General features: G+C 44.9%; 2 pseudogenes; one reads left to right on the forward strand and one right to left on the reverse strand.

Moving 5' to 3' along the window:
• The first annotated feature begins 64 nt into the window (after nt 1-64).
• On the forward strand, nt 65-19,302 carry LOC109569031 (2-acylglycerol O-acyltransferase 2-like; annotated as a pseudogene).
• On the reverse strand, nt 13,655-14,789 carry LOC109570009 (lysosomal enzyme trafficking factor pseudogene; annotated as a pseudogene).
• Nucleotides 19,303-25,016: the final 5,714 nt, after the last annotated feature.

The raw sequence follows: 25,016 nt of genomic DNA on the forward strand, positions 1-25,016 counted from the left end.
GCAACAAGTGTCTCAGACCACAGCAGAGCTCAGAGAAGCCTCCAGAGGAAGCAGAGGAATCAGCATGGTGGAGTTTGCACCTTTGTTTGTGCCACTGGAATGCAGGCTGTAGACCTTCACGGTCCTGCAGTTGATCTTCTCTTACTTGGCCCTGAGTAAGGAAAGCTGAGATGGATTTGGGAGGCCATGGGCACCTGCCACTTTGGGTGCACATGGTTCATTGATGGGGGAAAGAAACAGGTCCTAAGGAGGATGCTGAGCTCAGTGCCTGGGGATCAGCTGGGATGAGGGACATCTTGCACACATGGCCTTGGGGGAACTTTGCCAACAGGAGATGTCTGACTGTCCATTACCACTCAGCCCAACCTGGGACCTGGGAGTGTCTAGAGGAGGACAGAGAGTCAAGAAACCTTGGGCCTGGAACTCAAAGAAGGGCAGCTGAGGAAAGGCATCCGGACCCTCTGATGCCAGGAACAGTAGCTTGTACCTTGTCCCTTATCTCAAGGAAAAGGAGATCCCCAGGAGGGCTTCAGGCACAGAGGAGTGACAAAGTCCAATCTATGGGAGACAAGCTGTAATTTAGGGATCTTCTGTGTTGGGGTGTTGGGGGAGACAGATGACAGGGAGCAGCTGTTAGCAAATTAGATTTGGGTATACAGTACTTGGATGCAATCTCAAAAACGACAGAATGATCTCTGTTCATTTCCAAGGCAAACCATTCAATATCACAGTAATCCAAGTCTATGCCCCAACCAGTAACTCTGAAGAAGCTGAAGTTGAACGGTTCTATGAAGACCTATAAGACCTTTTAGAACTAACACCCAAAAAAGATGTCCTTTTCATGATAGGGGACTGGAATGCAAAAGTAGGAAGTCAAGAAACACCTGGAGTAATGGGCAAATTTGGTCTTGGAATACAGAATGAAGCAGGGCAAAGACTAAGAGTTTTGCCAAGAAAATGCACTGGTCATAGCAAACACCCTCTTCCAACCACACAAGAGAAGACTCTATACATGGACATCACCAGATGGTCAACACCAAAATCAGATTGATTATATTCTTTGCAGCCAAAGATGGAGAAGCTCTATACTATCAATAAAAACAAGATCAGGAGCTGACTGTGGCTCAGATCATGAACTCCTTATTCCCAAATTCAGACTTAAATTGAAGAAAGTAGGGAAAATCACTAGACCATTCAGGTATGACCTAAATCAAATCCCTTATGATTATACAGTGGAAGGGAGAAATAGATTTAAGGGACTAGATCTGATAGATAGAGTGCCTGATGAACTATGGAATGAGGTTCATGACATTGTACAGGAGACAAGGATCAAGACCATCCCCATGGAAAAGAAATGCAAAAAAGCAAAATGGCTGTCTGGGGAGGCCTTACAAATAGCTGTGAAAAGAAGAGAAGCGAAAAGCAAAAGAGAAAAGGAACGATATAAGCATCTGAATGCAGAGTTTCAAAGAATAGCAAGAAGAGATAAGAAAGCCTTCCTCAGCAATCAATGCAAAGAAATAGAGGAAAACAACAGAATGGGAAAGACTAGAGATCTCGTCAAGAAAATTAGAGATACCAAGGGAACATTTCATGCAAAGATGGGCTCGATAAAGGACAGAAATGGTATGGACCTAACAGAAGCAGAAGATATTAAGAAGAGGTGGCAAGAATACACAGAAGAACTGTACAAAAAGGATCTTCATGACCAAGATAAGCACGATGGTGTAATCGCTGACCTAGAGCCAGACATCCTGGAATGTGAAGTCAAGTGGGCCTTAGAAGGCATCACTACGAACAAAGCTAGTGGAGGTGATGGAATTCCAGTTGCGCTATTTCAAATCCTGAAAGATGATGCTGTGAAAGTGCTGCACTCAATATGCCAGCAAATTTGGAAAACTCAGCAGTGGCCACAGGGCTGGCAAAGGTCAATTTTCATTCCAATCCCAAAGAAAGGCAATGCCAAAGGATGCTTAAAACTACCGCATAATTGCACTCATCTCACGTGCTAGTAAAGTAATGCTCAAAATTCTCCAAACCAGGCTTCAGCAATACATGAACTGTGAAGTTCCTGGTGTTCAAGCTGGATTTGGAAAAGGCAGAGGAACCAGAGATCAAATTGCCAACATCTGCTGGATCATGGAAAAAGCAAGAGAGTTCCAGAAAAACATCTATTTCTGCTTTATTGACTATGCCAAAGCCTTTGACTGTGTGGATCACAATAAACTATGGAAAATTCTGAAAGAGATGGGAATACCAGACCACCTGACCTGCCTCTTGAGAAATTTGTATGCAGGTCAGGAAGCAACAGTTGGAACTGGACATGGAACAACAGACTGGTTCCAAATAGGAAAAGGAATACGTCAAGGCTGTATATTGTCACCCTGCTTATTTAACTTTTATGCAGAGTACATCATGAGAAACACTGGGCTGGAAGACGCACAAGCTGGAATCAAGATTTCTGGGAGAAATAACCTCAGATATGCAGATGACACCACCCTTATGGCAGAAAGTGAAGAGGAACTCAAAAGCCTCTTGATGAAAGTGAAAGTGGAGAGTGAAAAAGTTGGCTTAAAGCTCAACATTCAGAAAATGAAGATCATGGCATCTGGTCCCATCACTTCATGGCAAATAGATGGGGAAACAGTGGAAACAGTGTCAGACTTTATTTTGGGGGGCTCTAAAATCACTGCAGATGGTGACTGCAGCCATGAAATTAAAAGACGCTTACTCCTTGGAAGGAAAGTTATGACCAACCTAGATAGCATATTCAAAAGCAGAGACATTACTTTGCCAACAAAGGTTCATCTAGTCAAGACTATGGTTTTTCCTGTGGTCATGTGTGGATGTGAGAGTTGGACTGTGAAGAAGGCTGAGCACCGAAAAATTGATGCTTTTGAACTGTGGTGTTGGAGAAGACTCCTGAGAGTCCCTTGGACTGCAAGGAGATGCAACCAGTCCATTCTGAAGGAGATCAGCCCTGGGATTTCTTTGGAAGGAATGATGCTAAAGCTGAAACTCCAGTACTTTGGCCAGCTCATGCGAAGAGTTGGCTCATTGGAAAAGACTCTGATGCTGTGAGGGATTGGGGGCAGGAGGAGAAGGGGACGACAGAGGATGAGATGGCTGGATGGCATCACCGACTCGATGGACGTGAGTCTAAGTGAATTCTGGGAGTTGGTGATGGACAGGGAGGCCTGGCGTGCTGCGATTCATGGGGTCGCGAAGAGTTGGACACGACTGAGCGACTGAACTGAACTGAACTGGTGCTTGTGGGAACACAGTAAAATCCCTCTACTGACCCTGGGTTGTGGTTAAACAAAACTGCAGGCTTTATTGCAGGGGCAAAGGAAGGAGTTCAGGGAACTAAGGCTCAAAATGCCTGAAACCCCTTTGATTACCAGGGATTGGTGTCTAGAGACTGCGTGAGGTAGAGATGCTGGATACATGACCAACTCCTAGACAATCGTCTGATTACTTGGTGGTGAGGTAACTTGGAGCCACCATCATCAACCTTCTGGTTTCCCCTTGTCTGAGGTCTATGGGTTGGTAAGCAACTTCCTCCACCTACTGGGAGTTCAGTATCTACAAAACCTCTCAAAGATGACTCTCAATATTATTTTCAGCTCTCAGGAACAAACTAAAAGTCTTTGAATTTGTGGAATTGTTAAACTCTTACTTCTTTTTCTTGCTTGACTGTTTTCCTTTCTTTCTGTGTTTATGATTTCTCTTAATAATTTTATTTTCAAAATTTGGAGAAGGCTTAGAAAATTAATTTTCAACAAATAAGAGGTAGACAGAGGACATGAGGGATCTTCCAGGAGGGCTGTATAGGTCCTGCTCGATTACAAGATCACAATCTACAAAGGGGGTCAACATGTCGATGGACGTGAGTCCAAAACCAGCCCCCTGATTGTTTCTGTACTTGTTCAGCCCGTGAGCAAAGAATGGTTTTTACATTTTAAATGCTTGCATTTTAAATAATGTTGTGCCTATACAATATACTCCAAGTTGCCTCTTGAGCCCATATGTCTGAAATATTTACAATTCAAAAAGGATTACTTACTTCTGGTCAAGTGAGACTGGCAGTGGGTGGAGAGAAGGGGCTCTTCTCCAGTGATATTAGGAGATGAGTCTACAGGGCAGAATGCACAGGCTGGCATGAAAGTAAGCGTTTCCAGGGGGCCTGTAAACACTGCGAATGTAGTGAGCACCTGGTTCATGCTGGGCACAGAGAAGGTGATTAGGGAGGGATGAAGAAGTGGCCGGAAGGTCACGGAAGACTGGCCTGTCACTGAAGACTCAGATCCCAGAAAGAAACACTTTCCAGTGGGTTACTTGTTTAATCTGTTTCTTTCCTCTTCTCTATAATTCACAAACCCATGCAGAAGGTAAGCTTCTTTCAAATAGCTGGTCTTGTTCTCATCTGCATCTCCATCTCCTAGAAGAGTTGATGGTGATAAATGTTTGTTGAATGAATGAATGTTGGGAGCATGACTTGGACATGATAGTAGAATTGAAGCCACCACTCATCCTATGAGTTTTCTATATGAGTTTATCCAATCTGGATATCTTCTCTGGGTTTCAGTAAAGTGGAATATTACGTTTTTTCTCTTCTTGGTGTTATGAGGGTCAAGAAGGGGTTTCCTTTCTTCAGGGACTGAAAAATACACCCGAGTTAGGATTTAGCCTGTTGACAGGAGTTAAAGGGTGAGCCCAGAGTGAGGGAGATGTTTAAATATGGGTAGTTCTATCTGATCAAGTGGAAATGCCAGTATTTTTAAATTCTTTATTTCTAACTAAAAAACAAATACATGCTATTTTAACACATCCAAACAAAATGTGTGTTCTGAAAGTGAAAGACTTCCACCAAATCCTACCCTACAGGTAACTGCTATTAACAACTTGGTTTTATTCTTTCAACCTGGATGGGAGTTTCTGTTTCATGGGTACAGAAGTTCAGTTTAGGAAGATGAAAAGAGTTCTGAGATACAGGCTGGTATAGTTACAAAGTAGTGTGAATTAATTTAATGCTGCCAAATTGTCTCTCAACAATCATTTTGAGTATATGCCCAGGAGTGGGATTGCTGGGTCCTACGCTTGCTCTAGTTTAGTCTTACATGGAATCTCCATACTGTTCTCCATAAGACCTCTCTCATGAGCCCATAATTTGAAAAGATACAAACACCCCAATGTTCATAACAGCACATTTACAATAGCTAGGACATCGAAGCCACCTACCTATCCATTAGAGTAATGGATATAGAAGATGTGGTATTGTGATAATGGAATATTACTCAGTCATAAAAAAGAAACAAATTAATGCCATTTCAGTAACATAAATGGACCTGGAGATTGTCAAACTGAGTGAAGATAGTCAAAGAAAGACAAATATCACATGATATCACTTATATGCACAATCGAAAAAAGGTATACTAATGTACTTATTTACAAAACAGAAGTAGAGGAAAAAACTTATAGTTACCAGGGGTTAAAGTGAAGTGAAGTTGCTCAGTCGTGTCTGACTCTTTGCGACCCCATGGACTGTAGCCTACTATGCTCCTCTGTCCATGGGATTTTCCAGGCAAGAGTACTGAAGTGGGTTGCCATTTCCTTCTCCAGAGGATCTTCCTGACCCAGGGATCGAACCCAGGTCTCCCGCACTGTAGGCAGATGCTTTACCGTCTGAACCAGCAGGGAAGTTCACCAGGGGCTCAGGGAGGATAAATTGAGAGATTTAGACTGGCAAATAACACAATTGTATATACAATAGATGACAATAAGAACCTGCTGTATAGCACAGGGCTCTCTACTCAGTGCTCTGTAATGGTCTATATAGGAAAAGAATTAAAAAAGAAAAAAAAAGCCAGAGTGGATATATGTATGTGTATAACAGATTTACCTCTCTATACACCTAACACTAATACAACATTGTAAATGATTTATAATCTAATAAAACTTTAAAACAATAATAAAATACCAGTCATTTCAATAACAAGTATTTTGCTGAAGATATTTTACCACCATAAAAATTGAAATGACAAAACACAGTGCTCCAAACACAACACTGAATTCAACACCACGAGGGCAGGGCTTCCTGTCTGTTGTTCACGGCTGTATCACCAGCACCTGGCATGTTGTATGTGCTCTGTAGAAACAGCCTTTGTGAACCCTAATCTACTTTGGCTTATGCATTTTACTATTCAGATGGGGGTTCCCCAGTAGCTCAGCTACTGAGTACTGAGTACTGTAGGCAGGAGATAGCCTCTCAGGAATCTCTGAGGAAGTGTTCTAGAAGGTAAACGGGAGGAGTCAGGATTTACAGGTTTTTGAGGGGGGAAAAAACAAAAATATGTAGTTAAACATCAAAAGAATCTGCCTGTAATGCAGGAGCCATAGGAGATGTGGGTTCAATCCCTGGGTTGGGAAGATCCCCTGGAGGAGGGCAGGGCAACTCATTCCAGTATTCTTGCCTGGAGAATCCCATGGACAGAAGAGCCTGGCTGGCTATAGCCCAAAGGGTTGCAGAGTCAGACACAACTGAAGCAACTTAACACCCATACATGCACTATTCAGACTGGGTCGAAAGTCCCCTTCTCCAGGAAGTAGGCTATGAATGACAGGTCCGGTTTACCCTACTTTCAAATAGACTACAGGTGGAGGATGAACTTTAAGAGCATAAGAACAGGGTGTTGAATGGAGGGAATGGAATGGAGAGAACACAGTATTCTCTAGCAGTGAGGCTCCATTGGTATGAGATTAAAGACAGACCCACAGACCACCTGACCCAGAGTCAAAGCAGGGATTAGTCTGTGAAAGGGACTCAGAATTATAAGTCTGGGAGGAATTGCTCACTGGGGCTGTCTCTAGCTCTGCTGCAGTCCTGACGAACAGGCCAGGCATGAGTTGTCCTCTTCCTCCCTCCTTCCTTCAGCAGGACAGGGCCTGGCAGCAAAGGAAAGAGCTCAGCAAAACTAAAGAACCTGGGAGTTGTATCAACTGAGCAGCTTAGTGTAGCTGGAACATGAGGTGCATGTGATGAGTGAGACTGGAACAAGAGAGGGTTTGGGCCACCAGTGGGGAGCTTGAGCTCAGGCTGAGCTGCTTGAGCTGAGCCTCAAAGTTATGCGAAGTCATGGGGGACTTTAACTAAAGGGGGAATGTGGTGGGATTTATCTATGTTGAGGTGAAGGTAGACAGGAAGTGGGCTGGGTAGAAAGAACGCCTTTTCTCTGGGGTTCTAAAGAATGGATACCAGAAAGAGTTCATCCTGTTACACCTCCGTCAGGCATTTATTGAGCACCTGGTGAATACAGACAGAGAGGGAGGTGGATGGGGAAGACGCAAGTGAGTAAGCAATCTGGTGCTGTGGGAAAATGCGAGTTTGAAATTAGGCCAACTGGTTTCAAATCCAGGCTCTCAATGTGACACTGGTGGTGTTGACTGCATTTGCTCCTTCTTGAAGCCTTGGGAAGCTGATATCATCCTTCAGGGGTGAGGGTTGGACTGAACAGTGCTGCTAATGCTGGGTAGATGAGGATAGCTCGTTCCTTCATACCTCTTACCACTGAAGGTTTCTGCTTCCCTTCCCAGACATTATCTGCTACATAGTCTTCACTGGCCTCCTGTTCACAAGATTCTGGAGGATCAGTATCCTGTATGTGATCTGGTGGTACCTGGATTGAGACACACCACGGCAGGGGGGCAGGCAGAGTGCTTTCATAAAATGCTGGGCTGTATGGTAGTGCACGAAGGACTATTTCCCCATCTTAGTGAGTATGGGGCTGGCTAGGGAGTGGTCAGGACCATCGTCCCCATGAGTCCATGGAGAAGTGTGACCCTGTGTGCAGTGAGCAAAATATTGGCCGGGGAGGCAGGAGGCAGGTTTCCACCACTCTGTGGCCAGTGGAAGAGTCAGCATCTGTCTGGCTACAGTTCTCCAACTTCAGTGAGGTGAGGCCACTATGAAGACTTGATGAAAAAAATCAGGATTTGAGGAACCCAGTAGGCCATGAAGTGCAGCAAAGTTATGTATCTTCCAGATGTAAATCTTTAAGGAATTTACAGATTTTACAGTGGGGTGAAGGAATCTGCAATGAAAACAAAATTTTCTGAAAGCATCTAGCTGACACTTCATCAGATGAAGATACTGGTACCCTAAAAGGAAAGAAAGTGTGATCAAGGACATAGAGCAGGGTCTTCTATTGATTTTAAAGTGTGTGCATTAGCTCTGAGGTTAGAATCAGAACAGAGAGCTCTCAGGATGTATCCTGCCCCAACTTTGATATGCTGTGTGTCCTTAGACAGAACTTTGCTCATTCTGAATCTCAGTTTCCCCAGGGATCTGCTAAACAGTCCGATTCCTCCTCTTCTACCTATCTCTTAATCTCTGATCACTGACTCATGGTACCTTATGTGCATTTTGTACACTTGACCCTGGACCCAAGGATAAGTCCTTAGGGATGCCGGCCCTTGAATTTGAATGAACTGACCTTTGTCCATTACTGAATCCCAGACAGACTAAATCCTTTGATGTAAGCATCTGTGATGGTAAGTTTTCTAGTGGGGACAGGAAGAGGAAGGCAGTTAGGACACAAAGAGGTGCCAGGCAGGGACAGGTGGCCCTCTCTGGACACAGGAGAGAAGAATGTATACAGTGACACCTCTAGGAGTGGACATCATAGGTTCTAATACAGGGTCTGCAATACAGCAGCTGTAGGACCTTGGGTGAGTTACACATGCTGTTTCTTCATGTGTAAACTGGAAATGCTGCCACATACATCATTGCATTGTGTGGATTCCACGAGAGATCAGGTCATTCTGGGGACTTCTAAGGACAGCATCTGGCTCTCCTTTCACACCTGGAGGGGCTGTCGATTGCACATCTGGCAGAAAAATCATTCTGAGCCTGTCTGTGCTTCTGAGAGGATTTCTCAAATAAGGCACTGTTGAAATTGTGGGAAACCGAGCTTTATTTGCAGAAATTTCACCTGCACAGAGTTCAGAATTGTGGGTTTCCTCGGGGACTCGACTGGTAAAGAATCTGCCTGCGATGTGGGAGACCTGGGTTTGATCCCTGGGTTGGGAAGATCCCCTGGAGAAGGGAGCCACTACCCGCTACAGTGTTCTGACCTGGACGATTCCATGTTCTGTATGGTCCATGAGGTTGCAAAGCGTCCATAGGACTGAGCGATTTTGTTTTCACTTTCACTGCAGTCCTGTGGCATCAACACCTGCAGAGGGTGGGCAGTCCCCCTGTGTGGCCAGCAGAGAGAATGATGACATGCACTTTGACTCCCCTGTCCTGGACTGTCCCACTCCAGTGTTCTTGCCTGGGGAATCCCAGGGACGGGGGAGCCTGCTGGGCTGCCATCTATGGGGTCGCACAGAGTCGGACACGACTTAAGTGACCTAGCAGCAGCAGCAGTCCTGGACTGAGGCCTGCAGGGGGCACTGTGGCGCGCAGATTCTGGATTCTTGTCACCTCCCACGAGAACTTCCAAGACATCCACAAACCTTTACAGAGCCCTTACAGGCCTTGCAGGATTCTTAGGATGGCAGTGAATAGGGGGCCAGGGAGTCTCTGCTGTCTACTGAAAACAAGTGCACAACCTAAAAGCTGTCAGGGGTTTTGTTCTGACACATTGCTGAGTACTGTAGGCGGGAGATAGCCTCTCAGGAATCTCTGAGAAGGTGTTCTATAAGGTAAAATGGGAGGAGTCAGGACTTAGGGTTTTTGAGGGGGGAAAAAAACAAAAACATGTAGTCAGACATCCAAAGATTATTGCCAGGCAAAAAGTAGACGTCTCCAATTAATGATTTTCATGTTTTTCTACATATGGGGAGATAAAAAGCTGGGCTCATTGTAACCTTCTTGAGTTCAAGGCCCATTGTCAGCAGCAGCTACAGTGGCTGCTAGCTTGAAGGCAGGCAAGCAACATTCCTTTTCCTAACAACTCTGCTGGGTTTACTCCACATTAAAAGCATTTGCACTGTGACTCTATGAGCCACTGCCTAGTGGTAGAGTTTCTAGCAAAAGTAGGAGACTTACTTCTGAGCACTGGAGTTTTCCAAATGCACCCTATGGGCTTCCTAAGAGCTGATGGTGGAAAATCAGGATATCCCCAAGTACAACTTCTTCCCCCTCATGCTGAAGATCAGTCCAGGAGCTGGGTTTCTGTGTAAGATATCATTATCCCGGAGCAGCAATGTCTCCACAGACCAAGGCCTGAGCAGGTGTGAAGTGCTGTGGGCAGGCTGTGACCTGGTATCAGGAAGTCCTACAGACTTGGTATGACAGCTCCCTGGCCCTTCTCCACCCACACCTGTGGGCACCACTAGAGACTTCATGCCCCTCCTCCCAGCCCTACCTTCAGCACCCTGGGGTCTCTTACACTGAGTCATAGTGACTCAAGGGTCCAGCCCTCCACCCAGGACAGAACTCCAGCTGTCACAGTCCTTGGAGAGATGCTCACTCCCTCCTGAAGTGGCTCCTTCATTCTGGATGGGCTCTGCCTGGGACAGGGTTTCATGTAGGACAGGGGCTTGGGTCCCTGTCACCCTCCCAGGAGTCTCACCTCTGCCTTGGGCAGGGGGCCTTCCTTCCCTGGTGGGCTGTATCAGCTTCATCCATTCATGGGTCTGTTCTCTCCCTCTGTTCTACGGTCTCCCAGAGCATCTCCTTTGCTCCCGGCCTGCAATGGGGACTAGGCTCCCCAGATAGGCTGTATCTAATCTCAGGACACTCACATGGGGGTTTATAGCACTTGGGCTCAGGGGACACAGAAGAGGTCCGTACAGAAAATCAGCAGGTGGACCAGCAGTGGAACAAGGTGCGGCCCTGATTCACCAGGTTGCTCTTCAGCTGGTCTAGACCGCCAACCTGGATCCCTCCTGGAACTACCTCGCTGGCTTCCACTCTCATGGGGTCCTTGCCACTGGAACTTTTACCAACCTGTGCATGGAGGGCACGGGCTTCTGCTCGCATCTGATGCTGCTGCACTGGGGTTTCTGGGCCCCTGTCTACAGGGATTACAGCATGTCAGGGGGTGACATGCCCCTGCCACTCTTTCTATCCTAGGATGATGAGGGCTGAAGGCATGAGGAAGGGTTTTTTTTGTTTTTGTTTTTTTTTGGCGTGAGCCTACCATGAAATGTTTATTAACGCTGTTCCAGAGAGAGCTCTCAGTGACTAACAGTTGAGGCTTCATGGTGCATGAAAACCCCTGGCCCAAAAGAAAGAAAAAAATAACAACACTCCAGCCCAGTGACTCTCAACCCTAACAGACTTGCTTGAAGAGCTCTCAAAACATGATTGCCTTGGCCCCTCTCCCAGGGATTGATAGCTGGGAAGGGACCCTGGCATTGTTTATATGAGTTTTGCAGTTTTTTTATTTCCTTAAGTGATTATAATATTCAGACAGAGTTCAAGACCCACTCACTGCCTTAGATCAAAACAAAAATATCAATGCATGATGATTCCCAACCATGGTCTAGAATTATGTAGAACATTATAAACATATTGGAGAACTTATAAAGTATGGCACTTATTTGATGCAAAAACGAGACATGTGGTATTGTGGTAACCTTTTCTGCCAGTGTTTTACAGAGATTGAGAACATTAAATCCATCAAGAAGGAAATCAACAGTAGATAATTTTAACAAAGACTATAACACAACTCATGGTAAACAAACATGCAGGTTTGATTATTCTCTGGGTGCTGTCACTTCAGAGCACTTTATCTGATGATTCCACTTCCCCAAAGAAAAGCTTTTTAATTATGAAAGCTTTGTTTGAAGTAGAATCAAATTCTAAGGGAATCACATTTTTCCCTTTAAAACTGTAGTGGTGGTGTTTTTTTTTAATGACTTTATTTCTTTATTTTTGGCTGTGCAGGGTCTTCAGCTGCTGCATGGACTTTTTTCTAGTTGCAGCAAACGGGCTACTCTCTAGTTGCAGTATGTGGGAGAGTTTACTAGAATTTTAAGTCTAAGAAAGTCTCCCTCAATAAAATACGGAATTACTACTTTACAAGACAAATAGCAAACTCACAAACCTTTCATTACATCATTTGTAAAACAAAAAGTGATGGAAATAATGTTCTTAAACGATTTCCAAACTAGCACTGCCTCAGGACAAATCAAATAAATAAAACAAGAAACTGTGCAATGACTTTTCTTAAATTATGTCCTTTTTTTGATAAACAGTATAGTAGAATGATATAGCTGGAGATCTGAAGCCAGATATCCTGGGTTCAAATCCTGGCTCTTCCACTAGCGGTGTGACCAACAGCAAGTTATTAATTCTGTGTGCCTCAGGCTTCCTCATTTTCCTCTTCTGTAAGGTGGTGGTACTAGTCCCAACACATACTTGCATTATAGAACTCTCATGCAGTATGAATCTGTATATCTCAGGAATCTGCCTGCAGCCATGCATACTTTTAGTAAGTACTCAAAAGATGCAAGTGATTTGGTTACCTGTCCCTTGCAAAAACATGTATTTCAAACTGTTATTTAATTTGAAGACTCAGTGTATCAGTGTCTTGTAGCAAAAAAACATTTCAGTAACTAGACCTTTGGAAGTAGTAAAGGACAGAAATGAGACTACTGGAGAAGAATCTGATTGTGCCAAGGACACCTGCTTTATCTTTCAAGTAAAAGCTTCCTATGGAATGCCCAGCCTTCCATTCTGGTCAAACCTGACTTAAAGCTGCTTGAAGACTTTGATTTTCAGTAGCTCATACAAAGAGAAAAACCTTTCTTCAGTTCTTTTCCATTTATTAGCATGGTTAGGCAGACAGTACCCAGTGCTGAAACATCTGTCATCTGTGAGAAGCCCTACAGCTCAGGGATTAGGAATAAAGGCATCAGATGCCGGGTTAGGCTCTGGCTTTGCTTCTTGGCTATGTGACCTTCAGCAAGTTACAGAACTTCTGCTCATTGTCCTTATCTGTAAAATCTGGATAATAATAACTGTTATCTCATAGGGCTGTTGGAGGACTACATGAGTTGATTCATGTTAAAGCTCTTAGAATAGAGCCCAAGAGAAGCACCAAAAAATGTTACAATTCTTATTAGAAATCAGTGTAAAACATTTCTCTGGTATTGATGACATAACTATAAAAATATATCTTGATCTCAACCAGAAAAAAAAAATTCCTAAAATCTAGCTTTCCATTTTTCAGTTATTTGTGTTGTTACCAGACATGAGGTAGTGAGTACAAATACAAGAGGCGGTACAGGGATCACATCTCCATGCAGTTAACCTATTGCCTGAAGACTAGACTTTAGGCAGAAAAGAAAATCAGAGGGATGGTGACTTGAGAGCATCGTTTAGATAGCACACATCTGACAGGGATTGGACTACTTTCATTGAACACCTTGTTTCCATTTTCTATGTGTTAGATTGCTCAGCTTTCAACCATTTAGTCTTTTCCCAAGTAGTTTTTTTTTTTTTTATTGCATTAATAATTCTAGCTAAGGAACAGCACCCGTAGCATTACCAAAAGGAAGATCACATTTTGCTTCTCAAGACACCCATCGCCTCAATAATTTCATACCAATTTCTCACAAGCTGATAGCAAACGAGCATAGTGCCTTAGCTACAATGGGATGAACTGGTGTTTTAGTTTGAAGAATTTTAAAGCAAGCCAAGTAATTGTATAAAATTTAAATTTTATGACCATGTTTGGACCTTTTTACATTAAACACAATGGAAATGTTCATATTCATTTTTCCCCAAAGGAAAATTTTCTGAATTATCACTATGTTGCACAGTAAAATAAAAATATGAGTCCAGGTACTTATTCAAGTTTCTAAGGAATGCAAATAACAGATAAAATTTTACTTCCAAAATCTGAAGTCATCCACATGATTTTGGAGTACTGATTCTCAGTCTTTACCTAAAAACTCATTATTCAGATAAAGTTAGCCCCCTAGCCACATTCTTTAAAAAGCTTCTACCCCACCACAACTTCCTGAGATCTGTGAAGCAACTGCGGTCTTGTGATCAGGCTCCATATCATACTGGCAGTTTTGTACTTGTAAGGAAAAAATGATGACGGATTTTATGTGTTAATCAGTTGTAGTCTGCTGATCTGATTAGACCCCTTGACAAATGCTTGGTGGCGATTGCATATAACTGCCAAGCATATGGGAATAATACAGTAGCCCACCGTTTTGGGCTTGTACAAGAGTAAAGGAATAAAAACATCTGTAAGTAAGGTATCAGAAAAACAACTGTCCAGAACCAAAAAGGCAGGGAGAGCAACCGAGTTTTCAAGGAGTGTGTCCACGTGGTTCCTTCAAGGGGCTCCTCTGGGTGCTGTTGAATGTGTTCCAAGGCCAGCCTGTTGTAAGTCTCATTGATTTCAAAAACGTAGTAAAATGCTGCTGCACTTGCTAATAGATACAGTCCCACTCCGATCCATCCCATCCGCTGACGGAAATTCATCATTCTCCATGCTCTGTGCAGTGGTCCCGAAAATCTTCCTGTTCCCACGGCAAGCATTAAACAGTCACTCAGTTCTGAATAATCGGGTGGCTTTGGCATTTCAGAGAAAAAGCCACTATAAAAGAAATCCCCCGGGGTCACCGGCTGGGAGAATGGTGAGCACGGCCAGCCTGGAGCAAAGACTGAGTGTGATTAAGCACAGCGTGACTGCAGCTGGTCACGCGGGGGGCTGGCCCCCGTCGCTGCTGACCTAGCCCCAGCCTGTGTCGGTCGGCCCAGCCGGCAGGCTTCCCCCGACACCTGGGCCTTCCCTGCAGCCGGCCCCGCCCCCGGTCGCGCAGCAGGGACCGCAGGCCGCGACCAGGGCTGCGCAGGCGGCTCCAGACCCGGCCTCTCCGCCTTGCAGCGCCGAGAGCCCAGTGCCGGGCAGCGGCCACCGGCCGAGGCTGCAGAGCTGGGCAGGTCCCGGGTCTCATCTCCCGTCCCATGAGGAAGGGTTTTAAGGAAGGTGGCCAACTGTTCTGTACTTCTTTCAAGTGAATGTGTAGTAGACAAGGAGATGAGACCCAAAGAAGCATTTCCCACAGGTCTGTGCTTAGTGATGTGCTTGGTGGGAGAATTGGGAAAAGGGAGTTCCCTGTTGGCAGAGTCGGGTAGAGCCCAGGCAACATAGTCCTGAACCGTGCTTGCCGCCTTCACTCTGCAGGTGACCACCTTCCTCTCTCCCCAGGGCTGGTCTCATCAGACAAGGAGAGCACTGCTCACATCCTGAGCAGGAAAGGAGGCAGCAACCTGCTGTCCATTGTTGTTGGAGGCGTCTAGGAGTCACTGAATGCCACGCCTGGAGCCTACAAGCTGGTGCTGCAGAACCGCAAGGGCTTCATCAGGCTCGCCCTGATGCATGGGTATTGGGGAGAGGGCTCTGGGTTCAACTGGAGATTGGCAAGGATTGTAGTTTGGAGGGAAGACTGCAGAGACAAATGCAGATCCTATTTTGGCAGGGAGAATCTCAATCCATTGACAATGAAGATTGTATGTTGATGATAGATGCACTGTCTCAGGCCCAAATACCCAGAGAAAATTCTAGAAAGAAGATTTTGTGACTAAAGGGATTAAGTCTCAAAGGTCATATTGCTGAAAGCTTGCATTACATCTGAGACCCAGAGAATCTGGGTGAATGGAATTTGGGGCACGCTGGAATGTGAAGTCAAGTGGTCCTTAGAAAGCATCACTACGAACAAAGCTAGTGAGGTGATGGAATTCCAGTGGAGCTATTTCAAATCCTGAAAGATGATGCTGTGAAAGTGCTGCACTCAATATGCCAGCAAATTTGGAAAACTCAGGAATGGCCACAGGACTGGAAAAGGTCAGTTTTCATTCCAATCCCAAAGAAAGGCAATGCCAAAGAATGCTCAAAGTACCACACAATTGCACTCATCTCACACACTAGTAAAATAATGCTCAAAATTCTCCAAACCAGGCTTCAGCAATACATGAACCATGAACTTCCAGATGTTCAAGCTGGTTTTAGAAAAGGCAGAAGAACCAGAGATCAAATTGCCAATATCCACTGGATCATGGAAAAAGCAAGAGAGTTCCAGAAAAACATCTATTTCTGCTTTATTGACTATGCCAAAGCCTTTGACTGTGTGGATCACAATAAACTGTGGAAAATTCTGAAAGAGATGGGAATACCAGACCACCTGACCTGCCTCTTGAGAAACCTATATGCAGGTCAGGAAGCAACAGTTAGAACTGGACATGGCACAACAGACTGGTTCCAAATAGGAAAAGGAGTACGTCAAGGCTGTATATTGTCACCCTGCTTATTTAACTTATATGCAGAGTACATCATGGGAAACGCTGGACTGGAAGAAACACAAGCTGGAATCAAGATTGCTGGGAGAAATATCAATAACCTCAGACATGCAGATGACACCACCCTTATGGCAGAAGGTGAAGAGGAACTCAAAAGCCTCTTGATTAAAGTGAAAGTGGAGAGTGAAAAAGTTGGCTTAAAGCTCAACATTCAGAAAACGAAGATCATGGCATCCAGTCCCATCACTTCATGGCAAATAGATGGGGAAACAGTGGAAACAGTGTCAGACTTTATTTTTTGGGCTCCAAAATCATTGCAGATGGTGACTGCAGCCATGAAATTAAAAGACGCTTACTCCTTGGAAGGAAAGTTATGACCAACCTAGATAGCATATTCAAAAGCAGAGACATTACTTTGCCAACAAAGGTTCATCTAGTCAAAGCTATGGTTTTTCCTGTGGTCATGTATGGATGTGAGAGTTGGACTGTGAAGAAGGCTGAGCGCCGAAGAATTGATGCCTTTGAACTGCGGTGTTGGAGAAGACTCTTGAGAGTCCCTTGGACTGCAAGGAGATGCAACCAGTCCATTCTGAAGGAGATCAGCCCTGGGATTTCTTTGGAAGGAATGATGCTAAAGCTGAAACTCCAGTACTTTGGCCAGCTCATGCGAAGAGTTGACTCATTGGAAAAGACTCTGATGCTGGGAGGGATTGGGGGCAGGAGGAGAAGGGGACGACAGAGGATGAGATGGCTGGATGGCATCACTGATTCGATGGACGTGAGTCTGGGTTTACTCCGGGAGTTGGTGATGGACAGGGAGGCCTGGCGTGCTGCGATTCATGGGGTCGCAAAGAGTTGGACACGAATGAGCAACTGAATTGAACTGAACTGAGAGAGCTATTCTCCTATCTTTAAATATCTGTGAAAAATACAAGCAAGCCAGGGCAGAAGAGATTTTGCTAGAAACTCTGCTGATGTTTCAAATCTGGGAGGACTTTCACCAGTATTGTGGTCTCCCTCTCATGATCCTGTAAACTGAAAGGGTTAATTCTGAATTTATAATGAATCTACTTCTTTAATTTGCTACTTCTTGTTAGTGTAGTAATATACATAATGATCTGCCTAAGGGAGATAACCAGAGTTAAAGGAGTTTTGGGGCCTAGAAAAGAAAACTACAATCTCAAAGGCTCTTGCTGAATTATCTAACTTCAGAGAAAACAAAACCGAACTTTAGGTCCCGCCCTGACCTGATGCTCCAGGCCGGTTGTATCTATCTGGGACTTATCACTCCGTGTCCAGAAACCTTCCACCCCATACACCTGCCAGATACTTATCACTCCCTGCCCAGAAGACTTATCACCCCCTGCCCAACTACAAATGCCATCTCAACTAAAGAATACCCAAAACATCCCGCCTGACTAACGTTTCCCTTATGGCTTCCACAAATCTCCCTTTAAATATGAAGCCTCCCTGATCCCTCTTGGGCTCAGCCTGGCTGTTAGGCCGACTGTTGCCCCTCGCCTGAATAAAGGTAACCTACTTCCGTTGAGGTCATCTCTCCTTTTCTGCCTCGGGGGAAACTATACCTTATATTCTTGGTGCAGAACCCCGGAGAGGGCGAAGCGCTCGTCTCACTCTCTCTCTCTCTCTCTCTCTCACTCTCCCTCCCTCTCATTGTTTTCCCTTTTCCAGGAGTCTGGGAGCATGAACACCCCAGAAAGTTCACTTTCTGCTGGGGCTTGTAAGTTCCCCTTGGGGACGCTAGTGCCTTCGTGAGCAGTACAAGCCTTGTGCTAAGGCTTTATTGGTGCTTCGAGTACCCCCAGGCCTTGGCTCTACCCACTTCCTCTCTCTCTGACGACCTCTGGAATAGGGAACTCTTGCCATTCAACCACTCTACATGCAACACTCCTCTCAAGCAGGCCCCTAGATTAAGGTAAGATCTGGACAGTGCTCTAGAGGCGCCTAGAACTCAATCCTCTCAGGGTGCCGGGAACCCCCAGCCTAGGGCCACTCTGTAGGTGACGGTGGGGGACGCTCCATCTAGCACAGAGCTCCCTTCTCATAACTCCTACTGCGACTACGAATAGGACCCTTGCTTGCCTTCAATAGGCTCCAATAGGAGCCTCTGCTTGCCTTTCAATTATGGGGTCTGGCCAATCTGTCCCAAAAGATTCCCCTCTGGCCTGTGTTCTCAAAAATCTCAAATCGCTCTTACTCACTGAACTCAAAGCTAACCACTTAAAACAACTCTGTATACAGATCTGGCCTCAATACCAATTTGACAATCAAGATTGCTGGCCTGAAGTTGGCACATTTGACTTTAACATTCTTCAAAATCTCACCGACTTCCTTAAATGGAATGGCAAGTGGTTGGAGGCCCCATATGCCCAAGCCTTTTGGGCCCTTTGGAGCAGGCCCTCCCTATGCAAGGCCTGCTCCACCCACGAGGTCCTTCTATGCACCTTGCCTCCCAAGCAAAAGGGCTCTTCTTCCTCAACTAACAGCTGACCTTGACCTTCCACGCCCCTGGAGTTTGACCCCACGGACGAGCCCCCTCCCTACCCACCACCCCACCAACCCTCTCCTTCCCCCTCATCCAACTCACCTACTGACCCCAAAACCTCTCCTGACTCCCCCTCGACCCCACTACCCCATCTCCCCGACTCCCCCTTCCCCCTTCCCTCCCCCACTGCCACACAGGTCATGTACCCAACACGTGTTTCCTCTGAGAGAGGTGGCAGGACCAGAGGGCCCCACCCAAGTCCATGTGCCATTTTCATTGTCAGACATGAGCAAAATAGAAGAAAAGTTAGGATCATTTTCTGAAAATCCTACCAGATACAGAAAAGAATTCCTGAGACTCTCCCAGGCCTATAACCTCGCGTGGAGTGACGTCTATTATATCCTAAATGCCACTCTCACCCCAGATGAAGAAGACCATATCTGGCAAGCAGCGAAAGCCCATGCTGATCATTTACATAACCAAGACCAGGATAGCCCAGTTGCTGATGAGGTGGTGCCTCAGTTAGATCCTCACTGGACTTACCAGCTTGGTGACCCAGGTATCAGGAGACTCAATCATATGATTACCTGCATTCTAGAACAGAAAAATACTCATATCCATGTCAATTATGATAAAGTCAGGGAAATCACCCAAGGGGCAGATGAAAATCCAGCCTTACTCTTGGCACGCCTCACAGAGGCAGTCCAGAAGTATACCAACGTAGATATCATCACCCCTGCTGGGTTACTCTACCTTCATGTTCAATTCATCAGCCAGTCTGCCCCTGACATCAGACACAAGCTTCAACAACTAGAAAAGGGGCCCTGAGACCCCCAAAGAGACCTTCTAGAAGTAGCCTTCAAGGTGTTCAATAATATAGAGGAGGAGGCTAACAGAAAAAAAAGACCGTGGACTGGTTGGATCTCCTTGCAGTCCAAGGGACTCTCAAGAGTCTTCTCCAACACCACAGTCCAAAAGCATCAATTCTTTGGTGCTGAGCCTTCTTCACAGTCCAACTCTCACATTCATACATGACCACAGGAAAAATCATAGCCTTGACTAGACAAATCTTTGTTGGCAAAGTAATGTCTCTGCTTCTGAATATACTATCTAGGTTGGTCATAACTTTCCTTCCAAGGAGTAAGCGTCTTTTAATTTCATGGCTGCAATCACCATCTGCAGTGGTTTTGGAGCCCCCCAAAATAAAGTCTAACACTGTTTCCACTGTTTCCCCATCTATTTGCCATGAAGTGATGGGACCAGATGCCATGATCTTAGTTTTCTGAATGTTGAGCTTTAAGCCACCTTTTTCACTCTCCTCTTTCACATTAATCAAGAGGCTTTTGAGTTCCTCTTCACTTTCTGCCATAAGGGTGGTGTCATCTGCATATCTGAGGTTATTTCTTGCCGGGAGCCGGCATATTGCATATTGAGTGCATATTGCATATTGAGTGCAGCACTTTCCACAGCATCATCTTTCAGGATCTGGAATAGCTCAACTAGAATCCTATCACTGCCGGGAGCCAGCGTGAGGAGCTCCACCCATGACAAAGGTCATGAGGAAGGAGGCTCGGCATACGCAAAGGCGGGATCGAGCCTCAGGAGTCCCCCTGGAAATTCTCGAACATCTACCCCCCAAACCAGAGTCTGCCTACTTTCTGCTTTGTGCTTTCACCTACACCTCTGACTTTACGGGGGGCTGTCCCCCACTATCTCTCTGAAAAAAGAGTTAGCTTACAGCTCCAGTTAATAATTCCTGAGTGTGACAGTGTTTCAACCTACAAACTCCTTTGGAAATCCTCTAGCCTGCCTGAATAGGTTTTTCCGGCCACATGTGATTGTTCAGAGCCTCCCAACTGTGAGAGGAGGGAGATGTTCTAAACTGTCTAAATATAGATTCCTTTGAGCAGTTAAAAGATTGATTAGAAATTGTATTGGTGAAGGGTTTTTCACTTGTTGGGCCAATGTTTGCTGCTAAGTTTCCATATCCCTTACCTGCTGTGTCCCTGGCAGTATATTGATTAATATAATTGGTGTAAGTAGTAGCTTTAATGTTTGTAACCTGGGACCCTTGAGTTAATTCTTTTTCTTGTTATAGCCCACCACACCTTTGCTCTGTAGGAATGCAACTTTATCTAATGCTTTTGGAGGGTGGCTCCTGACCAAGCACCTTTAGAGAAAAATAAGTTTTCTGAAGAAAGGGTCTTAAAATGTTAACAGGCCTCCGGGCCAGAAGATGATGCAAATCACCTAAGCTTTTGCATATGATAAGTTTGCAGGAAGAAAGCCTGGCTTGCTGCATGACTCTACCCCCTCCCCCATTATCCTCTATGCATAACTTAAGGTATAAAAACTACTTTGGAAAATAAAGTGCGGGCCTTGTTCACCGAAACTTGGTCTCCCCATGTCGTTCTTTCTCTCACCTTCTGGCTGAATTATTCAGCCTCTTGTCTCCACTGAATTTCCTCACTGAGCTATCCTTATTTCAGCCTCTTTTCTTCATGGAATTTTCCTACTGAGCTATCCTTATTCTATTACTCTTTCTATACTTAATTAACGTTTAATTAAGCAGTTGTTTCCTGATCCTTGCCGACGCCGTCCCCGCTTCGAATTCCCTGGATCCACCGGGGCTGGACCCCAGCAATTTCTCCCAGCAATCTTGATTCCACCTTGTGTGTCTTCCAGCCCAGCATTTCTCATGATGTACTCTGAATATAAGTTAAATAAGCAGGGTGACAATATACAGCCTTGACGTACTCCTTTTCCTATTTGGAACCAGTCTGTTGTGCCATGTCCAGTTCTAACTGTTGCTTCCTGACCTGCATATAGGTTTCTCAAGAGGCAGGTCAGGTGGTCTGGTATTCCCATCTCTTTCAGAATTTTCCACAGTTTATTGTGATCCACACAGTCAAAAGCTATGACATAGTCAATAAAGCAGAAATAGATGTTTTTCTGGAACTCTCTTGCTTTTTCCATGATCCAGCAGATGTTGGCAATTTGATCTCTGGTTCCTCTGTCTTTTCTAAAACCAGCTTGAACATCTGGAAGTTCATGGTTCATGTATTGCTGAAGCCTGGTTTGGAGAATTTTGAGCATTATTTTACTAGCATGTGAGATGAGTGCAATTGTGTGGTAGTTTGAGCATTCTTTGGCATTGCCTTTCTTTGAGATTGGAATGAAAACTGACCTTTTCCAGTCCTGTGGCCATTCCTGAGTTTTCCAAATTTGCTGGCATATTGAGTGCAGCACTTTCACAGCATCATCTTTCAGGATTTGAAATAGCTCAACTGGAATTCCATCACCTCCACCAGCTTTGTTCATAAGTGATGCTTTCTAAGGCCCACTTGACTTCACATCCCAGGATTCTGGCTCTAGGTCAGTGATCACACCATCATGATTATCTTGGTCATGAAGATCCTTTTTGTATAGTCCTTCTGTGTATTCTTGCCACCTTTTCTTAATATTTTCTGCTTCTGTTAGGTCCATACCATTTCTGTCCTTTATCGAGCCCATCTTTGCATGAAATGTTCCCTTGGTATCTCTAATTTTCTTGACGAGATCTCTAGTCTTCCCCATTCTGTTGTTTTCCTCTATTTCTTTGCATTGATCGCTGAGGAAGGCTTTCTTATCTCTTCTTGCTATTCTTTGGAACTCTGCATTCAGATGCTTATATCTTTCCTTTTCTCCTTTGCTTTTTGCTTCTCTTCTTTTCACAGCTATTTGTAAGGCCTCCCCAGACAGCCATTTTGCTTTTTTGCATTTCTTTTCCATGGGGATGGTCTTGATCCTTGTCTCCTGTACAATGTCATGAACCTCATTCCATAGTTCATCAGGCACTCTATCAGATCTAGTCCCTTAAATGTATTTCTCACTTCCACTGTATAATCATAAGGGATTTATTTAGGTCATACCTGAATGGTCTAGTGGTTTTTCCTACTTTCTTCAATTTAAGTCTGAATTTGGCAGTAAGCAGTTCATGATCTGAGCCACAGTCAGCTCCCGGTCTTGTTTTTGTTGACTGTATAGAGCTTCTCCATCTTTGGCTGCAAAGAATATAATCAATCTGATTTTGGTGTTGACCATATGGTGATGTCCATGTGTAGAGTCTTCTCTTGTGTTGTTGGAAGAGGGTGTTTGCTATGACCAGGGCGTTCTCTTGGCAAAACTATATTAGCCTTTGCCCTGCTTCATTTCGTATTCCAAGGCCAAAGTTATCTGTTATTCCAGGTGTTTCTTGACTTCCTACTTTTGCATTCCAGTCCCATATCATGAAAAGGACATCTTTTTTGGGTGTTAGTTCTAAAAGGTCTTGTAGGTCTTCATAGAACCGTTCAACTTCAGCTTCTTCAGCGTTACTGGTTGGGGCATGGACTTGGATTACTGCAATATTGAATGGTTTGCCTTGGAAACGAACAGAGATCATTCTGTGGTTTTTGAGATTGCATCCAAATACTGCATTTTGGACTCTTTTGTTGACCATGATGGCTACTCCATTTCTTCTAAGGGATTCCTGCCCGCAGTAGTAGATATAATGGTTACCTGAGTTAAATTCACCCATTCCGGTCCATTTTAGTTTACTGATTCCCAGAATGTCGATGTTCACTCTTGCCATCTCCTGTTTGACCACTTCCCATTTGCCTTGATTCATGGACCTAACATTCCAGATTCCTATGCAATATTGCTCTTTATAGCATCGGACCTTGCTTCTATCACCAGTCACATTCACAACTGGGTATTGTTTTTGCTTTGGTTCCATCCCTTCATTCTTTCTGGAGTTATTTCTCCACTGATCTCCAGCAGCATATTGGGCACCTCCCGACCTGGGGAGTTCCTCTTTCAGTATCCTATCATTTTGCCTTTTCATGCTGTTCATGGGGTTCTCAAGGCAAGAATACTGAAGTGGTTTGTCATTCCCTTCTCCAGTGGACCACATTCTGTCAGACCTCTCCATTGTGACCCGCCCGTCTTGGGTGGCCCCACATGGCATGGCTTAGTTTTATTGAGTTAGACAAGACTGTGGTCTTAGTGTGATTAGATTGACTAGTTTTTTGTGATTATGGTTTCAGTATATCTGCCCTCTGATACCCTCTTGCAACACCTACCATCTTACTTGGGTTTCTCTTACCTTGAACGTGGGATATCTCTTCACCGCTGCTCCAGCAAAATTCAGCCACTGCTTCTTACCTTGGACGAGGGGTATCTCCTCACCACCACCCCTTCTGACTTTGAACATGGAGTAGCTCCTCTCGGCCCTCCTGAGCCCATGCAGCCAGTGCTCCTTTGAAGTGGGGTTGCTCCTCCTGGCCGCTGCCGCTGACCTTGGACGTGGGGTAGCTCTTCTCGGCTGCTCCAGCGCTGTCACAGCCTGGCACTCTTGGCCAGCGCCCCTAACCTCGACATGGGGTAGCTCCTCTTGGCTGCGCTTGTGCGCCATCGCAGCAGCGATAAGAAAGCCTTCCTCAGAGATCAATGCAAAGAAACAGAGGAAAACAACAGAATGAGGAAGACTAGAGATCTCTTTAAGAAAATTAGAGATACCAAGGGAACACTTCATGCAAAGATGAGCTCGATAAAGGACAGAAATGGCATGGACCTAACAGAAGCAGAAGATATTAAGAAGAGGTGGCAAGAATACACAGAACTGCTGGGAGCCAATGTGAGGAGCTCCGCCCATGGCAAAGGTCATGAAGAAGGAGGCTCGACATACGCAAAGGCGGGATTGAGCCTCAGGAGTCCCCCTGGAAATTCTCGAGCATCTACCCCCAAAACCAGAGTCTGCCTACTTTACTGCTTTGTGCTCTTACCTACACCTCTGACTTTACAGGGGGCTGTCCTCCACAAGCTCTCTCTGAAAAAGAGTTAACTTACAGCTCCAGTTAATAATAATTCCTGGGCGTGACAGGAGTGTTCCAACTTACAAACTCCTCTAAAGGTTCTCTAGCCTGACTGACAGGCTTGTCTGGCCACATATAATTGTTCACAGCCTCCTAACCATGAGAGGCACGAGATGCTTTAAACCTTTTAAAAACAGATTCTTTTGAGAAGTTAGAAAATTATTAGTGTAGTATATTCACTAATTGTATTGGTGAAGAGTTTTTCATTTGTTGAGCCAATGTTTACTGCTAAGTCTCCACATCCCCTGCCCTTATACACATTAATGAATATACAGAAGAAATAAGTATTAACCTTTGAAATTAATCACATTAGACCTTAGGCTAAGCAAATTCTTTCCTTAATTAA

Source organism: Bos indicus, chromosome 15, assembly GCF_029378745.1.
Source record: "Bos indicus isolate NIAB-ARS_2022 breed Sahiwal x Tharparkar chromosome 15, NIAB-ARS_B.indTharparkar_mat_pri_1.0, whole genome shotgun sequence".
In the NCBI taxonomy this organism is placed as follows: Eukaryota; Metazoa; Chordata; class Mammalia; order Artiodactyla; family Bovidae; genus Bos; species Bos indicus.